We start from the raw sequence: 19,533 nt of genomic DNA, 5'->3' as shown, positions 1-19,533 counted from the left end.
TAAATGCTTCAGATCGCTTGAAGCAACTCACCCATCTGATCCCGACTGCGGGGAGGTGCTCTAAGTAAAGTACCCCGGCGTTTTGCAACTGACCTGCAAACCTCGACAGGGCGACGGGGGAGCAGGGGCTGGGCGGGCGGCCGCGCACCGCCACCGCCGGGCTCCGCGCTGCCCTCCGCGGGCCCGCCCCGGCCGGGGGCTGGGACCGGGGCCGGCACCGGGGCCGGGAGCGGGGCTGGGGCCGGGGCGGGGCGGCGGGCCGGCAGAGGGAGCTCGGCATCGCTCCGCTCCGCTCCGCTGCGCGGCTGCTCCCGCTGCCCGGCGCCCTTCCCGCGCCGCTCGGGCACTTTGTCCGCGCCTGCCGCCCCTGCCCCCGGCCGGCGGCGGCGGGGAGCCCCCCGGATCTCCCCCGGATCCCTCCCGGATCCCCCCACCGGCCGCCGCGTCGCCTCGAGCGGGAGGAAGGCGCCCGCGGAAGGTAAGGGTCTGGCGGGGAGGGGATTGCCTTGCCCCCGGTGTCGGCGCCCCCCATCCCTCTTTATTCTGCCCCCTCTCTTTTATTCTGCCCCAACCCTCTTCATTCCGGCCTCTTAACATGGCGAGCGAGGTGCGGGGCGCTTGCCCCAGCCTCCTCCAGGTGCCGCTGGGGCTGCTGCTGCCGCCCGTCCTTCTCACTGGGAAACTGCCCCCGAGTCCCCCGGGCGAGCTCAGGACAACGCTCTGGGAGCAGGGGTCGGAGCCTCGGCCGCAGCCCTTCCCCGCGTACACCTGCGGGGGTTCCCGTGGAGATGCGCACGGGCTCTTTCCCCCGGCGGTGTGCCACCCGCGCGCACCTTGTCCCTCGGGGAGGGTCCCCGGCCGTGCCCCCGAGCTCTGCCACCTCCCTCCTCACCTCCTCCCAGGTGGCCAGCCCGGCTCTCCCCGCCGCTCACCCATTTTTCCGGAGTCTAAGGTGGTTTTTCCCGAGGTGGTGTGTTTTGGTGGTGGGTGGCGGTGAGCAGCTGTTGGGTGGGATAATCCTGCGGTGTGTGCCCGTGTTGCTTTGGTGCGCTGCCCTGCCGGCTGCCTTCTTGGCTGTTCAGCCCATTCTCGCTCTCTCTGCTAACTTTCCCTGGCATTCTTCCTCCTTCCACACCTCTCATCGCCATGGTGTGCACTTCTGTCCACATTGCACCAGTGCACTAAGGGAGACCCGGACGCATGGTGGAAATCAAGTTTCTGGCATTTCACAGGGTGATATACGGTGCTCCATACCCCCTGTAACTTCTGTAGGGCTGGGTTATGTCCATCAACAACAGCAACGGACTGCAGCCTCCATGAAACCCTAGCCTGAAGCCAGCTAGGAGCAGACAACAGGAGAACGAGTGGATGAGTTTTTCTTAAGGATATTTTTTTGCAAACCAACTCTCCCACCCCAAAGCTGTGTTTTGTCTTAGCTCATGGCTCTTGTACCCCGCGGGTTATAGACATGCAGCAGTATGACCTTTGGTGGCGTCTGTTTGTTTACTTCAAGTGAAGTACTGAAGATAAAAATATTATTGCTCTAGGTTGTGTCTGCTGAAATATTAACCAAATGATGGATCTCGGATTTCTTTGCAGTGCAGACTGTGTTTTAATACGGCTTCTCCTTCCTTTTGTCATAAAAAGTATGGTCCTCCACCCTTCCTATTGACCATCTTTCTTCTCTTTTGTGATTGTGAAATGTCTGTATGTCAGCTACAAAAATTGCTTACATGGAAGAACATAAATATGACCATTTTTGTCATTAGCAACTGGAAATACAGAATCAGCACTGTGTGAGCAGTCTTCTTCCCATGGAATACCAGTGGAAATGCTGCAGCCAGAGCCTTTTGAGAAGAGGGCTCTCTTAGACCAGCCCTAAAACGAGTTCCTCGTTTTCTCCCAGTGGTGGGGACTGTGAAGAGCTTACAGGGTTTCCAAGATGCAAGGGAGACACAGCATATCTTGGCTCAATTCACAGTTCACAGCAAGTGTAATGTTATTAGCACACAGGTGTCTTCAGGTAACAAGATACTGTGCTCAAAGGTCTGTGGGAGCAGACGGAGGCTGCTGTTTGCTCTGGCTGGGGGAGGCTATGGAAATATAACCTGCTTTGGACAATACTTGTATTGTCACATCCTCATAGTGGCTGTGGTATTGAGTTACGCATTCTTTAAGCTCAGAATAAATTTTTTTGATTGTATGTAATTTTGAAAGCACCCAGAGCATCTCATTAGGTGTAATTGGAGGGAGGTGACAACCCCACAAGGAAGCGAGTAGGTCCCTGGCTATACGCAGCAATAACACAGAGTCCAAGATTGATCTAAAGATACTTCTGTTGTGAAGTGCACAGACTTAAAAAAAATGCAAAAGCTTTCCACCTGGTGACAACTAAATTCATGAAATATGATTGATTTTCTTTCCGGTCATACTCTAGCTGTAAATGGCAAATCACTCACATTAACTGCTGTATTTGTTCCCCTGTGCATGAAAGCTTATTAAAACCTAAACATCTGAAGTTGAATAATTGGTGCCCTGAGGGTCAAAATAGATTGAGTATATATGAACTTTTCTCTTCAACTATGGCAGTGGCATAACAGAAGACTCAAAGTCCCCACAATAAATGCTGCACTAAGAAAGTGCTTGTTAACTTTGATTTCTGCGTCTAGCACCTCTCTCGTACTCCTAATTGCTGCGTCAGCCTGTCTTCTAGAACAGCGAATGACTGGTCAAAGATGGGAGATTTCCTTAAAGAAGCAACTTTCAACCATGCCAGATGGAAAAATAGAAGCTTTTGGCCTGTGAACCCTCCAAAATCTGGAGCACAGTAGAACCTCTTCTTTCTTTGCTGCATGGCTGGTAGCCAGAAAGAAAAGACATTTAACATCTCAGAGCTGTGTAGCTTATGGTACAGTGTGCACAGCCCAATCCTGTTACCTCCATTCAAAGAGAATTTGAAAGGTGCTTTGCTTGCAGTGTGTGTTTTCCACATATGGATAGGATAGGTTCTCATATATCCTTTTAAACCAAGATTTCTTCTTGCTTTTTCATTTAACAGCGTCTGGTTCTGTGTCTCCTTTGTCTATAGGCATTCAGGGTTTTCATTATTCTAGTCCTGAGCTGGGGTCCCAAGGAGGCTAATCAACACCCCGTGACTGGATGGCTTTGAACTGATTTTGAAGCCTCTGTATTTATTTTGTGGTACAGAGAACAGTCTGATGCCTGAAATATGCCTTTTGCTGAAGCTAGGGCAATACTCAATACTTACTGAGCACCTGCTAAAACTATAAGTCACTAAAAATACTGCTGGTAACTAAACTACCAGTGCAGATACAGATATTGAATAGTCACAGTGGGAGAAAAAAAAAAGTAATAAGAGGCGAATTTGTTGTTTTCAGAGTTAGTTCTCTAGTTTTTCCAGTGTTAAATGCTCTGCGTTTGCAGAAACTAGAGTTCCTGCTTCCACTAAGGGTTATGACTGCTGCAATTTTATCTCAACTCCAGAATTAGACTCTGCTTCATCCATTTATTTATGCATCCAACACATATGATTTTCTCATAGTTTTGTACATACCTTGATTTAACCCTGACACCTAGAAATTTCAGTTTCCCATTTTGGGTATCAAGTTATATGATTGTTTCCATTTGAATTTTATTTTTGGTGGGAATTTCAGCTGTTACTATGGTCATGAGGGGCTGCTGGATTTCCCACTGTTATGAATGTACACAAACCTACATATACAGTAAAGTTTAATCTCAGTCAGTGAGACTACTTGGATTTGCAAAGGTATCTACTAAACAGAGCTCTCAGTTCACTGAAACAGGAAGATTAGACAAGGTGTGTTTCGTAGCATTTGCTACTTTAGTGATTCTGTATCATTTTGCTTGTTCCCATGCGAGCTTACTCACAGGTTTCTTGGAAGGATCATGGGGATGTGGGAAGAAGCAACCTTCACTATTTTGTGATTTATTTACTTATTTTTTTTGTCCCTCTCAATAGCACATTATGGACTTTGAGGAGGTAAAAAATTAGTCAGTCAAAAATACAAACATTGTTAGAATTAGCTTTTGAGGACCACTTTTCATTTTGAGCTGTATCCACGAGCCTGCATTCACTAACACATTGCTTTGATTTTATTCACTAATTTAACTTCCAGTAAAATTTCTCAATATAAGCCAGCTCAGGGCCTTGAATGCTACTAGTTGAACACATTTCTTCCCTTCCCGTTCTATGCCACTATCTATGCAATTAAAGTTACTCATGCTGTGACTCTCTGCAGGAATGAGATCTGAAGTGGAAATAGCAAATTACAAATTACTTTGTTTGCATTTATTACCTCTGTCATTTTCTGAATAGACTCTAGCAACCTTATGCATTTTGGATGGACATAGTGAGCAGATGTCTCTAACTTCAAAGGTTTATTGCTAGTAATTTGCATGGAATTTGTACAGCTTGTGTAAAGTTATGCATTTCTGTAGCATTTTCTGTTGTGTAATGTTCTGATGCATAAAGGGCATCTTCGTTACTAATGGTGTGACAGGGGATTCTAGTTGCATTTGTTTTTAACGCCAAATTGAGTGAAGCTTTTTGACCAGCGAAAGAAATTGCGATGTTCTCTAATAAAGCTGTGGGTTGTGAAATGATGAACCTGTTGTTCTGGAATACTGTGAAACCTTTAATGTTTCCACAGAATATTTAGGAAATGTATTTTAAGAATGGTATTTGTTGAGTCAATATAGGTGTTGTGGATGTTATAACTCCAAGCTGGCTTTGTACAGATAACTTGTCCTTTTTTTTTTTTTTTCCTTTCTTTCAAGAATGTGTTGATTTGATGCAAGATACATTTATCTTTTAATAATACAAAATGTTACCATTTAGAGATTTCATGGATTTTACAGATTACCACTGCAGGTAAGGGAATATATGACTTCTTTTAAGTGTCCCGTGAGCACAGAGGAGCTGAGTTCAGCTCGCTTAATTGTGAAGCTGCCATGGCTGTTTTTTGGGGCAGGGGGGGTAGAATTTACCGTATCTCCGGAGTGTTTCAGACTTCACTTACTGCAGGACAGTCATTGTAAGTCTTATGTCTGTAGTTTAGGATTTTTTATTTATTTATTTATTTTTTAATATCTGGAAAATAAAGGGATGACTCATGGGGATTTGTGTATTACTTTGATTTCTGCTCCGGCATGTAAAAGCATTTTTAAGATTTGACCAAGTAGAAAAGCAGGCACTAGCCTTGCTGCTTCTCCCATCAGTACTTCCTTCTCCTCCCCCTCTTCTTCTAGAAATTGGCTCATGTGCAAAGAGAAGCTGAAAGTCAGATGTTAGCAGTACTTTTTCACTCTTCATTAAAATAGGTCCAGAGCCATTAGGAAAGGGAAACGATATGTAACATACCTCCCAAATTAGCTGCTTAAAACTTAATCTAAAAAACAGGAGAAATACAAGAGATCAGAGAAGTGGGTTTGTTCTTTCATACTTGCAGATGCAAGGTGAGATACAAGATTATCCTGATCTTATCAATGTTTTCACTTTAGGTGGAATTTGGCATTGCTGTGATTTGTTCACTTAATGGTCCTAGTGGTTTGTCTTGCATGTGAAATATGAACCTTGGTTAATGAGCACTTTCTTTCATTATGGGGTGGTTGAGAGGGTTTAACATTAATTCTCTGAATAAATCTGAATGCTTTTCTTGTGAAGATGCAGAACTCTTCTTGTAGTTCTGATGTACTTTCTCTTCTTGCAATGCCACTGCTTTTTTTTTTCTTTTTGCTTGCTTCCACAGTATGTTTTATGTGTCATCTTCTCCATTTCCTTAGTCAATAACCTCTTTGTTTCCAGTGTAAAATATAATTTGCAGTAATTAGTGTTGAGAAAGCATGCTTTTTCCAATACATAAATAATGTAGCAGTGTTTCAGGGGGGTAGATGTTTGATTGATACAGGCATTAGTAAGAGTTCAGTGCCTTTGAAAATCCCATGTTTACAGGTTTATGTATGTCATAAACCTGTACATTACAAATATTTTTATTATACCTATCACGGGAATTTAAGACCCTTGTTCAGAGCATGAGACATTCATGTCCCTTTTTCAGTTCTTCAGTGTCAGTGCATATGACAATAATATGGCAATAGCTATGCCATGGAATTGAATTATGTCGTGAGAAGTTTGTGATACCAAGTTGTGATAAAATGATGGTCTTCCATGCTATTTTAAAAACGGAGAAGTCAGCCACTTATAGATAGGCCTCTAAAGTAATGTACAGCTTTGCACAACGTGTCTTGAGAAGCATGTGAGTGCATTATATTGCCTGCAGTTGGAGATATAAATATACACGTGTGGTTCTCATTTAGAATTTGGTGGCAGGCTGTGTATTTAAATACATATTCTTCTACTTTAATTTCAGTGTCATCTCAGACTTGTTTTTCCCATAGTGGAATTGCTTATTCTCTTCTCCACTTCTATGGTTATTTATTGCTTTGCATTCCTTCCCATGCTGTGACAACCTTAGTGTAATGTTTCATCTCTTTTATTTCCTTCTCTTCCTGTATGAGGGATAAAGAATTGTCCAGGCGTTAAGGCAGAGGACTGGGAGGTAGGAGGATCCCATCTGTTCCTACTTCAGCTGCAAACCTCTTTATAGCTAATTAACTCTGGGCTAACTGATGATTAGTCTCTTAGTGCTGTTTCACTCACAGAGGACAGGACAGAGTGAGGAATCTGGACTTTGCACCTTACCATCCATTAGGTAAATCACCTGTATGACGAATGTCCTACCACTGATGAGAAACAAACACAGCTTCTCTGTTGTAGTCACTGTTTTCCTTCTGTTCCTGCTCCTGTGCTAAAGCAGTGACGCATTTTGAACTTTGCCTTCTGCTTTGGTCCATGTTCTCCCTGCTCAACTCAGCCCTTGGGTTAGCTCTTAAGGTTTTCCATTCTTCCGTGCTTGCTCAAACCATATTTCTCCACCATCTTCCATATTGTGGTCCATCCTGCTCTTGAGTCTTGATATAACTTTAATCTCCTGTTTTATTTCTTCCTGATTCTTTATTTATCCTGTAAGTTTTCCCTACACTTTTTGTTTTACTTTCATCTTCAGTTGTGTGTAGTGCTTCTTGTCCGCTTTGCATAATGCACTTCCCACCACTGCTAGCAACAAAGCTGTTCCTTTTTCACAAACCATTTCTTTTTCCCCATTGTGTCCATTTGTGCCATTAATCTGTATTTCAGTGTCTTCTGAAGTGCATTTCAGATTCATTGATATCAGTGGGATGGTTCATATTTGAAATTGCATGGATAATCAAGTCTTTGTAGGATATGGCTTTAAAAGTAATGTATTATATAATGGTTTAATGCTGTATTTTGTCTAGGCAATAATTTTAAGCTCACTTCAAGCTGCTCTAGAGCTAAAAACCTGAATAGGAGGTGTTAGTGTGTGTAGGCATTTTGTTTCTGTATGTGAGCGACGTGTCTAATATACACATGAAAAATCTGTTCAATTGATGTCTTACTGAATATGAATGGAAGACCTAATCAGAAATGCCTTCACTAAGCAGTGGCATTTGTTCATTTCTACTTAGTATTTACAGCATTTCTCACTTTAATCTAAAAAGTTAAATATTGATGTGAAAGAAAGAAAATGTGTTTGTATGTTTTTTAAACTGTGACAGTACAGAACACAGCCCCAGAGGGCAAGTGAGTTGCTTTTGAGGCACAGTCTTGATGATGATTGATTGAAGTAGCAGTTTTGTGCAGTTTATCAATGGTTTTATTTTTCAGAGGGAGTCGGTCTTCCAAGCTGGGGGTTTGGCAGATGTGATGGTCCTACTGGCCTGTTTAGTCCAGCATTTCATGCTCTTCAGTGGCAAGCAGCTTTGAGCAGCTGGCAGCAGTGAAGGACGTCTTCCCTGGGAAAATGTTTTCTTTTTTTTTTTTTTTGGAGAAGGTGGATGCACAGAGCATGAAGGTTTATGTCCCATCACATTCTTTGGGTATTTTAAGCAGTACTTTTATAACTCCAAAAGTTCTTTTCATCCATAGGGATGTCTACTCCCCTTTTTAACATCATCTCGAGATCTTGATGTTGGGGACAGCTGTTTTGTCTCTCTGCCTCAGTTTTCCTATTTATAAAACTGAAAAAAACTGTCTCTCTGGGAGGCTTAATTAGCAAATGTTTACACAGCCTTTTGAAGATGTAAAGCATCGTATAAATGCTAAGTATTATTATTATTACCACCAGCTGCTTCATAGTAATTGCAGTAATAAAAGTGTCAATGCTCATGGTGGTATTATCCTTGCTCTAGCAGTGGATTGGTTTGCATCATTATTAGGATCCTGAGAGTTCTTCCGCTTCTATTGTACAATGCAGGAAATGAGACCTTCAAAATATTTGACAAGGTAGCCCACCCTGAAGTTAGTGCATAGGGTGCCACTTCACATATTTCCTTTTTCAATCAAGTTTGCATTCCGGAACATATTTTTCATGAAATCTCGCAAGCTTTCCACATGCTCTGACATCATCTGTTCACACTGCGTCTAGTGTTCCGCTCACAGGGGAGCAGGCTGAACAATGCAGACATTGAGGGAGGTTTGTGAAAGTGATGGTGCAGACTCTACTGAGGTACAACATGTGGGAGAGCTGAGGTGGGAGAAGCTGGGCTTCCAGCGATGAAATCTTTGTGAAGGACTTATTTAAAAGGAAAAGAAAAGTTAAAGTCCGTAACTGGGAAAGAATGAAATGTCTTCTGCAGCATGACAGTGTTTGCACGTCTCAGGGCTGACTCGGGGGTGGTCTATGCTGTGCAGTGTCTGAGCTGATTAGAAATGAGCCAGAAGCAGTTGTGTTCATGATGTTTGTATGTAAAAGAAGAGATCTTTTAGACGTGATTGATAACTGGTAGTGTAGGGAAAGAGATGCGGTATAAATCACAATTAGCCTTTAGTGTTTTTTTTTTTTGTTTTTTTTTTTTTTTTTCTAGGTTTACTTTTGTAAAACATCCATGACTTAATGCTGAGCTATTTTTATTAATGTTCTTGTGCTTATCTCACATAACCAGCTTGTTAAAAGAGGATATGAACACTTTTTAAGCGTCTGACTTATAAATTGTGAGAAAGAGAAAAGAAGATTGATTCCAACAGGCTTGAAGGTAGATTCATTTTTCTTCTAGCTAGTAAAATGGAAAGGGGAATAATTAAACTGAAGCCATAGTGGGGCACAGTTTTAGCTGGGTGGAAAATTATTAGATATTTCTCTAATATACAATTTAATTGTAAAACTTAAACCTAAAAGAAAACAAATGCAGGGGAATTCTGTTTGGTGAATTGATGGTAGAATCTCCTAGTCATTTCTGCCTGAAGAAACAAGGATAAGAAAAAAATAGAATAATAACAAAGGAACACTGAGGGGGGATAATTATTTTGCTATCATATCCTGAAGATCTGAGGGGGTTACTTGGTTGAGTTATAAGAAGCATCTTGTGCTGCTGGAATGTTGGGTAGGATTGGTAGTGATTGTGCTTTGAAGAAAATGTCTCTGTTCTTTTTACTATAAACATTTGAGATAAGATGGAAAAGTTTGGAAGAACACAACACATTCTGTGAGTTCTTTCAGCATTCTTAATTGCTGATTATGAGATGAGAATATTGTTGTTACTTATTTTGGGTGATTTTTAGTGAGCTCTGCTTCACTAAGTTGGGCCACCAAAATGCCTGTAACAAATGATCATTTATTAGTTGTATGTTAGTATTTAATACAGTGCTTATTTAAATTGCTAGGGATATTTCCCAGTAGCTTCTGGATCAGTTGTAATTATGAAGACCTGGATGAGTTAACACATTAAAGAGGTCACGTGAATCTGGATCATGGGCAGCATCACTTCCTAGTGGCTGCGCTACAAGGACTCTTAAACTAGAAATGATGCAAAGTAGGAAAATGATTTAGTCCTTTATGATTCTGTGTATGCAAATTTTCAGACAGCTCTGAACACTATTAAAAACAACAAGAAAAGGCACCAGCCTTCTTCTATATTCTGTAAATTTAGGGAAATCTTATTTCAGAAACATCCATAAACTGATTACTTCTGATAACAACTGATAACTCCTTTTACAGAGAAACAGGAGCATAGGGGTAGGCCATGTAACCCTGAGGCCCCAAAGGAGTCCCAGATACTGGCTGGCAGGTTCACAGAATTTTGGAGCATACTGCTTTAATTGCTCAAAATATTTTCAATGGTGAAGTGGAATTAAATTCAAAGTATTGTATTAAAGTTTTTTCTGTCTTTATCGTGTGAGACTGGTGATATTCCACTTTGAAGAGAAGTCTGTGTTTTTCTGAGGGCTGCAGGGAAGAGCAACTATTTTATGCCTCCTGCATACAGTAGTACAGCAATTTGATAGGAATTTATTTTTCTGTTACCCTAGACTGTAACATATAGTAGTATAATAGATATCTTTTGAAGTATAGAAAATCTGCCTAAGGGGCCATCATTTTAAAGTCTAATATGAAATTCTGTTTTAATAAGGTTCACTCCTTGCACATTTTAAATGCTAGGAAATGTGTATGTTGAAACCTTACTAATCCTTCATTTGCACAAAGTATTTGGCTCATTCCCTAACTGTCAAGGAATTAATGGTGTGCTTCAGTGAGATCTTGCATTGCTAGAATGTGGTTGTAAGAGATTCTACACTGCATTTGATGGTGCTTTATGAATTATCTTAATAAATAAAATGAAATTGCCATTGTCAAAGCATAAGAGCAAAGCAATCCAATTCTGATTGTTTGTGTACTCACTCACTCACAAAATTAAATGATTTCCAGTGGACTTGCAGGCTGTCCATACAAACTGGGGAGCTTTTCTGTGTTATATTGTGCTTGTGACCAGTTAAACAATGGTGTAGCTGACATGCAGTCACTCTACTGATGAGATGACAGCACCTCTCTTCTGTACTTCCTCTTTTGGCCTTGTACTTGGAAATGAAGCAAAAAGATAACACACATATTGGTGCATGTAATTAATTCAGATCCCTTCCTGAACCAGGATGGCACGACCTCTCGCAATTATTGTATGGTAACAGGCTTCGAATGAAGTTGTTCAGAGGACTGCCTACAGCTGAGATGTCATGACAGTGTAGGCAAGGGGACTTTAATTGTGCTTCTCCAGTGCAGGAAACAGGCTACAGTTGCACGGGATGCTGTTGTCTCCATTCCTCTTGGCTGAGGACAGAGATCCTTGCTGCCACAGCTAAACCATGTCTGGTACCTGAACCTGGGTGTGGTGTCTGCACCATAGACATGCCCGCCGTCTGTGTGCTTTTCTGCAGTCCTGCACCTGGTAATGCAGACTGCTGTGTGCTTTTCTGCAGTCCTGCACCTGGTAATGCAGACTGTGTAGAAGATAGTACATCCTGTTTACATTTCAGGCAGATGGAGTCAGTGGGATAAAATTATAATTTCAGAATATCTACCTATTTCTGTTGTGTTAGCTTTTTCAGATCGTAGCTAGTGACTGGAGGCTTGTTGTACTAGGCACTCAATTTCAAGAGAATTTTATTATTTAAACATAATGTCTATTTTTAAGTCATATAATCTATAAAACCTGTTTAAGGCCACAAGGGATCATTACATCATTTAGTTTGACCTCCAGAGTATATGAAGGAGGAAAGTTTCTGCCCTTCTATTTCTGGTAGGAAAATATAAAACAAGATTTCCTGCCCTTCCTTTTTGTCCATGATAGACACAATAGTTTAAGCTACCTGCCTCTGGCAAATATTGGTATTTTTCACTAAGTACATTAGTGAATTTCTAGCAGTTCTGTGTTTGAATTGTGTGAATGCCAGAATGCGGTGCTACCCCCTAGATACTGTTGTTTGTATTTTTATATTTTTGGCACATAGGAGATGCAGTACAGATTTCCTCTTCTGCATATAGACCTTTCAGTCAAAACCTCGTAGGCTAAAAGCAGATGATCCTGGAGCCTGTCCTTCTTTCTATTCATGCTTGACTGTATAAATTGTATAAGCTCAGATCACTTTCTGAACCACTATATACTTATGTGCATAATCATTTTTGGCTCACATGGCTGTCTAAGACATTTGGCTGGAAAACATTTTCTAAGGGTTAAAGGCTATATTGCCCTGTGGGAAATATCTGTGGAAGTGTTGGAAATAAACAGGAACCTCACCACCTTGGCAGATTTGAGAGAGTCTGGGCCTTTCTACCTCCTAGACCATAGAGATGGTGTCGTACAGTGACTCAGATGTCCAGATGCATGCTGTCCTAGTATTCCCAATAATGCCAGCAATAACATTTTTTCTCCATAGTCATATCTTCTTTATGACTGATATTGAAAAAGATTCACAGATGTTACTTCAGGCAGTTTAGTAAATTGAAGGCATGATGACTGTGTGGGATTGTGTCACAAGTGATGCAAGTCCTGCTTGGTCTTAAAACCTCCTTCACAGAGTTTTACTGCAATGATTTCTCTAAGATGTAAAAAGTGAATAGTAATTTTAGATATGACCTTGCTCTTTACACGCTCACAGTTTGTTTGCCTTGCATGGGACTCCAGCTTCCAGTAATGAGGAAATGTTCTGAGGCGGTGCTGTTGCCATGATGACTTATAGAAATAATGGCGACTTCCAGATATTCCCCTGTTTTTTCCTTGTGGTAGCTGTATGTCTTCAGGAATCAAATGACCTTAAAATGATGCAGATCTCAAGCTTGGGGTTGTTTTTGTGGTAGAGAAATGATTTTTCATTGGTGTTGGGATGGTGGTGCTGCACTGATTATATGTGTGATTAACATTCTTGGTCTAAATTTGCAGTCTTCACTCTGGACACATTACCCCTCTAGAGCTTAGAGAAATGCAGTGAATCTTTGCTTTGGAAGGAAAAAAAGATGCAGGGTGTTTACCCTCTTTTGCTTTTTCTCATTTATGCCTTTAAGACTGTTTGTATATAAATTCTGCACAGATAGTTTTTCAGTTTCTTTCCAGTTTTACAACAGCTGCATGTATATATATTTTTTTCATCTAGAGCTAGTGTCTTTCATAGGAAAACACATCTGGTTATGTAGATATGTCTTCAGCAGTTAATAATTTCCAGAAAATGATACAATTCATGTACTGTGAATCTGATAAAGTGTAGGGTCTGGTGTACAGTAGTATTTAAATGTTTGTAGCTTGGCAAAAAGTCTTCTCCCCTTCATTCTTTGGATGTATTGAGCAGAAATCTTTTGTTTCAAAACTTACCAAGAGTTTCCTAAGACCTACCTTGACCAATTTCAATGTATTCTTCAGTCCTGTTGGAAAAGTTAGCTGCTAAAGCTTGGTGGTGGTGTTCACGAAGGAGTTGCCCTCAACTGAAGGGGAAAAGGGGTAATTCAGAATGAAAATTCTGATCTGTAAGTATTTGTTCCAGTGATAGTAATGGGGTAACTAGTCTTTCTGCCTGCTGTTAAAATTAAATGCTTGTGAGATTAAGGTCTAAAATCTCAAATAGGAAAAAAAAAACAACACCAAAAACAATACAAAACCAACAACAAAACCCAAGAAAATTCTACATTATTTTCTTAATAGAATCTTAGATCATATGTAAACAATGTAAAAGAATTTGTCACTTTTTTTTTCCTGTGTTTTCATTTTAATGTGAGTAGTGACTTTTGTTTGAAGTGTGTGCTATTTTAAATGAGCAGTATTTTTCATGAGAGTTGTGCTGGGCAACATCTTAACTCCAGACGCAAAAACAAATAAACCAAGAAAAACTGTTTATCAGAGATGAGAGTTTGAGAGAAGATCTAAAACTACATAATGGTCTCCCTTGTTTCTCCTTAATATTCCTTCATGTTTTTCTGCAGTCCTCGGGTATTATTCTATTTTGTTGGTAAGTCACTGGGGTATAAACTACAAAGAAGTCTTAAAGCGCTTTCCATCTTCAAACCGTATAGTGAAGAGAGGCTGAAAGTTCTGTAATGGTTCATATAGGTTGATTCTGACTTTACTCTGTTCAGATGTAGATTTCAGAGGAGAGGCGGAAATTCAGAGATTGATGTAGGTGTTAATTGACAAATAGCATATTTCATGTACTTCCTGTACCCTGGTGAAGTAATCTGAGAATTAACCTCTCTGTTTTGGGGCTGCTCATTTTATAAAAAACTGAGATCGTTTGTGTGTAAGGTTGGCAACGTGAAATTTCTGAAGCTAATTAATGAGATATGGCAGGTTATTCTCAATGTTACTATTCAGTATTGCCACAAACCTATTCTATTCTATTCTATTCTATTCTATTCTATTCTATTCTATTCTATTCTATTCTATTCTATTCACTGTAAACTTCTCTAACCTCCCTCTTTTCCATTGCATTCTGTCACAATTTCCAGTTGCTTGAGAAGCCAAAGAATCATCTGTCATGATTTCAGTATTGGCACCGTAGGTGTAGGTATACTAGATGTGGTGAGTGAAGTGAAGAGTAAGAAACCAGAGCTGTTGACTGGGGAATTAGCAGTCTACATGACTGAGACTTAGGAGAGCCCTCAAGGTCCTGTATCAAGAAGCCCTTGAATTTGCTTTCACTCAATTCTTTCTCCATCTAGACTTACCTGTTTAAAGGCTAGCAGTTAAATGGGAAGTACATCACTGAGGAATTTTCTTGCCTTTTTTTTTTTTTCATGGCATCTACTGTATGGTTGGAGCAGAAGATTTATTTATATATATATACATATATATACATATATTACAGTACGCAGAGGTTTTGCACTGGCTGAAGCCCCTGTTGTTACCTACCAGACAATGAAAAAGGCAATGACCGTCCCACTGGCCTAGCAAATCAAATTCCCAGCCATGATATCAGGTGGTGGGGCTGTGATGGCAGTAGCAAACAGAGGTCTGGCATGAGGAATGTCAGTACTGCCACTCAGGAAACTAGAGCTGGTGGTTTTTGTCCCCCTTCTGCAAAGTACTGGGATGTCATGTTTAGTTCAGTATGCTACGTCTTGTGAAAACAATGAACTGGCAGACTTCCAGTAGCATGATTTTTATCTTGAATTAACAATAACTTGGCTTTCTTCACTAAGGCAAGTACTTATGTTTAAAACTAAAATTGCTTTCTCTTCTTGGGGATTCTAACATGTTTGCTAACGTGAAATATACCTCCTCCCCACCCCCAATAATCTTACTGCTATCAGGCTCTTTGATCTGCCGTGGATTTTAATGAGTCACTTAAAAACAGATATCTATTTTGGCAATTTGACTGTGATCCCGTCTCTGAAGTCAGCTACCATTTTGAGAATGACATCTGAGTCTGCCTATGTTTCTGCATGACTGGAAACTGTCACTACTCATTTAAACTTATTAGTGTTGGAAATGGATATGCTGGTTCATCTAACAAGGATGAAACTCTAGGCACTAGCATTCAGATTCAAATGTTGCTCCCACGTGTAAAGGAAGATGTGATTGTAGTCATGAGAGCTTGGACAATTGGGGGTGAAAGCTGCACTGCAGCTCAAGGGGGTGTTGGATGCTTTGCCTACAGGTCACTAGAAGAAGGTTGTGGCATTTCGGCCAAGTCAAGAAAATTCCGTGTTTGATTATAAAAGTTTAATACAGTAATTCAGTGCTTCAGCTGAAGATTACATCGTGGAAGATACTAAGTCTTGCTCTGAGGAGGCGTCTTAAGTTGTGAATACTCATTTTGAGGGGGGGAAAATGAGCATTTGAGAAATGAGATTTTTGAGAGGGCAAAAGTAACTTTCTGACTAAAAGTTGAACCTCTGTTATGATTCTTGATAGTCCGTGCATGCACTGAAGGCATGCAAAATGTTTTTCTTTTTTAAATACAAACCTGGAGAATGATGGCCACAACCCTCCATCTATCTTTAGAGGATCTGAAGTGCTCGGGACGTACAAGCATTGCTGGCACACAATCGCTTTTCTTATCTAAACAGGCTGTGAGCCAAAAGAGCAGAAAGAGGCAAAAGGAGAACCTGGATGTCTGGAGCTGTAACTAGTGGCATAGCACTGCCACTGCTCTTCTCACAAGGCTGTACCATGCAAAACCATGTTTTAATTTATTCATTATTCTTCCAGTCTATTAGGTCTAAATACATTCCATGAGCAGAGATTGTTTTTGTCTATTTAGGCACTCCTGTGGCTAAATACAAGCCCAGAGCTTGCTTGTACTAGGAGCATTTTGGCTGACAGTACCTTCACCATTTGAGACTAGCGCTGTGCTAAAATGAACAACTGATGTTCCTGAAACTGTAGAAGTGACCTGGCAAAATGTGATTTTATATAGATATTTCCTTTCTTTCTTTTCTCTTCTGTCCTCTCACTTAGCTGTAGATGAGTCTTAATTCTGACAGTGCCACATGGTTACAACACTGGTTAATGTCTCTGCAACCTGCAGAGAGCATACACTCTGAAATGTTTACCTAATCAGTCAGTAAAATAGAACTTAAATGATAATAATAACCAAATCCTGGTTTAACCTTTTCCTTTTTCCCTAAGTAGAGTTCAAACTGCAGTAGAAATACAATCTTGTCTAAAACTGATGGCTAATAGAGAATGCAAAGGTGACTGTCAAGTTGATGGTGACAGGACAAACTAAATGCTACTAATGGATTTATTTAAGACTGCCTCTCAACAACACATTTATTTCTCTGTAATAGATGACTTGTGGCTCTGTTTAACTATCAGTCTTTCTAAAGTAAGCTTACAGTTCTGCTAACCTCTGATGCATTGACTTGGAGACTTTCCTCTCTTGACAGATAATACTATTGGGAGGAAAAGGAAGTTTTGCAACCCATAAATTTCCTGAAGAAAAAAAAAAAAAAAAAAGAAAAAGCTGTTAAGATTCCTTTAAAATAAATTAAAAACAGGACTGAAAAACTCAGTGACTCACAGCTTACAGGAACATCAGCTTTTTTTTTCTCTGTGATGATAACTAGATAGATTTTTTTCCCGTTTATCCCAAAGGAAGGCAAACTTTGCCAGCATTTTTTTTCTTAATTTTATTTATTTATTTTACAGCTGCTACACTTCAGTGTCACAACTGTATTTAAAAGAATAGTATGAACTTTCATCCATTGGTAACATGAGGATGCTTCAGAACAATTAATAACATCAACATTAAAGGTTTGAACATTAAATAAAAGGAAATGTTGAGTCAGTTGAAAAATATATGAGGAATTTCCAAAAGGCACAGTATAAATAACAGAGGTAGACGTTCACAGAAATGCTTATAAAGAAAGACATTTTCATTGTAGCAAGCAGTCTGCAGCTCACTTATTGGGAAAACAGTCAAAACAAAATTTGTTTCTGTAACACAGTAGCAAGGCTTTGGCTCAGATAAAAACTGCAATATTCCCTTATTAAAGCAGTAATGCTAGCTAGAGAATGTGGGATCTCTTCCAAGTAAAGTCATGTTTCCTGTATGAATTAGTGACCTGATCTTAAAGAAGGATCTTACCTGATCTGTGCTCGAGGTTGTATGGCATTGTGCATTACACATTTTTAAAACTCTTTTACTAAGTAACATTTTAAGAGTGTGCTTTCATCTATTAGACATGTGCTGTACCTAAAACTTTTAGTTCACAAGGACCATCTTGTTCTCCCTGATTACTTTTTGACAACTTTTGGGATTTTCACTTTTGAATATCTGTGGCACATAGTGCTTTCTTTTGACCTTCAGGGAAACAAGAGTGTGTTTTTTATCTTAAACGTAGTAAATTTTTTGTTTTGCTTTGTTTTTCAGGCACTTGAAATAATGATGTAGTTATTAGATAGATAACAGTAGTTATCCTGTCCATTTTGTGCTCACAAACCGCAGTAGTACAGAGCATCAGAAACCTGATTTGTCTTGGAGCCTGAAAAGAAAGTTGCTATGGTATCTGGGCATTATACATCCCATTTGGGACTTGAGTTAGGTGTGCCTATTTCATTTAATTTTCTACTCCTCATGAAATGCGTTAAGCCTCGCAACTCCAATAAAAAGTCATGTTGGGTATATTAAGTATCTCCTCACTCTGTCTGCCCCCCTCGCTGCATCCCATCTGCATGTGTCTTCGTCCTCTCTCCATGCTGTGACCAGGGGCGCTGCTCTGGCACTTCCCAGGTGCAGCAGACAGACATCATCCAGTGTCCTGTGCCCAGCTGGGCCAATGCTTCCTTCTGCAGCACCTCGTGGGTGGGGGCTCCTGCTGGAGTTGGTGCCTTGGAGGCTGGGCCTTGTCCAGGGTGCCTCTGAAGCCTTCTTCATCGCCCCTTTCCTGTGCTGAGAGCTGGTGAAAGGGAATGACTGTGTGCTTAAAGGAAAGGAGAAACCTTGGTGGGGTTGAAGTGTTAGGAACCATTGTGTAGATGCTTTGGTGTTAGCTAGTAAGAATAGTTCCCTCCTCTTTCATTTTTATGCTCTTTTGCAAAGCTTTAATCAAAAGAGGCTTATCTTTTAAGATGCAGGTATCTCCCACACGCAAGAATGTGACGGCTGCTCTCTTTCTTCTCCTGTGTAAGATGTTCTCTCTTACTTCGGGTGATGTTTTCACATTCACTCTGCGGTAGGGCTGTGGGCCAACCATGTCTGTGCCCCGAGCACTCAACAGAGGAGAGCAGAGACCAGATCGCAGATGATGGGCTGGGTGCCTCTCTGAGCTTGCAGCTGTATTGAATTACTGTGGTGCCTTTTTTTTTTAAAAAAAAAAAAACAAAACAAAACACAACATTCTTGCTGGGGGGTTTATCACCATATGTGAGCTGTTTGTAGAGGAGCTCTCACATTGTAGAGAGTTTGGGTGAGAGAGAAGAGGGGCTGGGAGGGACAGCAATCTCAGTTGTTGATTGTAGGCGTACTTTGTGTGCAAATATGGCAGCCTAACTGGTAAGGCCAAAAATTATTTGTAAGACTCTTTCTTAACAGTCAGATCCTGTTAACTTGTTAAGTTCAACTTCTTCAGGATATATAACTATTTTTGTTTGTTGGGACATCTGTAAATATTTATCCAGTTCCAAGTGGTAGCTTCCTATTACCTACTTCTTATCATCAGTTTATTTGCAGCATTGAGTGATGGCTGTGGTGCCATTGGGGTAAAAAATAAAGAGCAAATGGAGCTTTCTTGAGCACAGACTTTCTTTTGGCCCTGCTTCTGGTGGGCTTTCCATAACTTTTTGATAAGTAAGAAGTTACTTTCCTAAGTCGGGGAGAAGAAAACTGTATCTTCCATATGCCAGGATATCGTGAGGTGATTCATCATCATCTTTTTTTTTTTTCCCTTTTTATTTATTTATTTTTAATCACAGATAATCACAGAAGCACAGAGGGAGATCTGTTTCTCAACTAATAATGCCAGTACTTCTTTGCCCTTGGAGAATATTCCCCTACAGATTTGGGGGGTTATTTTTGTTTTGTTGTGGTTTTTTGTTTGAGCCGGTTTTAGTAAACAAGTTGAAGTTGCTCAAGGCTAGAGATACAAAGAAGTTCAGGGTGGTGACCTGAGGACTTTTGCTGAGACATGTTTGCAAACTAACTCTACTGCCAAC

At 40.6% G+C, this 19,533-nt stretch overlaps 1 protein-coding gene across 11 annotated transcripts in view; it reads left to right on the top strand.

Annotated features, from left to right (window-relative positions):
* The first annotated feature begins 227 nt into the window (after positions 1-227).
* Positions 228-19,533, top strand: part of EPS8 (epidermal growth factor receptor pathway substrate 8) — a 134,652-nt gene continuing 115,346 nt past the window's right edge. For 8 of the 11 annotated variants that reach the window (XR_007709360.1, XR_007709359.1, XM_035550822.2 and 5 more), the window contains exon 1: positions 250-478. The gene's annotated coding sequence lies outside the window, so the exon portion shown is untranslated. Of the gene's footprint in view, positions 479-19,533 lie in introns of all 11 variants that reach the window. The other 3 variants (XM_035550825.2, XM_035550813.2, XR_007709361.1) reach the window with 3 other exon arrangements.

Source organism: Cygnus atratus, chromosome 1, assembly GCF_013377495.2.
Source record: "Cygnus atratus isolate AKBS03 ecotype Queensland, Australia chromosome 1, CAtr_DNAZoo_HiC_assembly, whole genome shotgun sequence".
NCBI lineage: Eukaryota > Metazoa > Chordata > Aves > Anseriformes > Anatidae > Cygnus > Cygnus atratus.
This window is presented reverse-complemented; position numbering and strand designations above follow the sequence as displayed.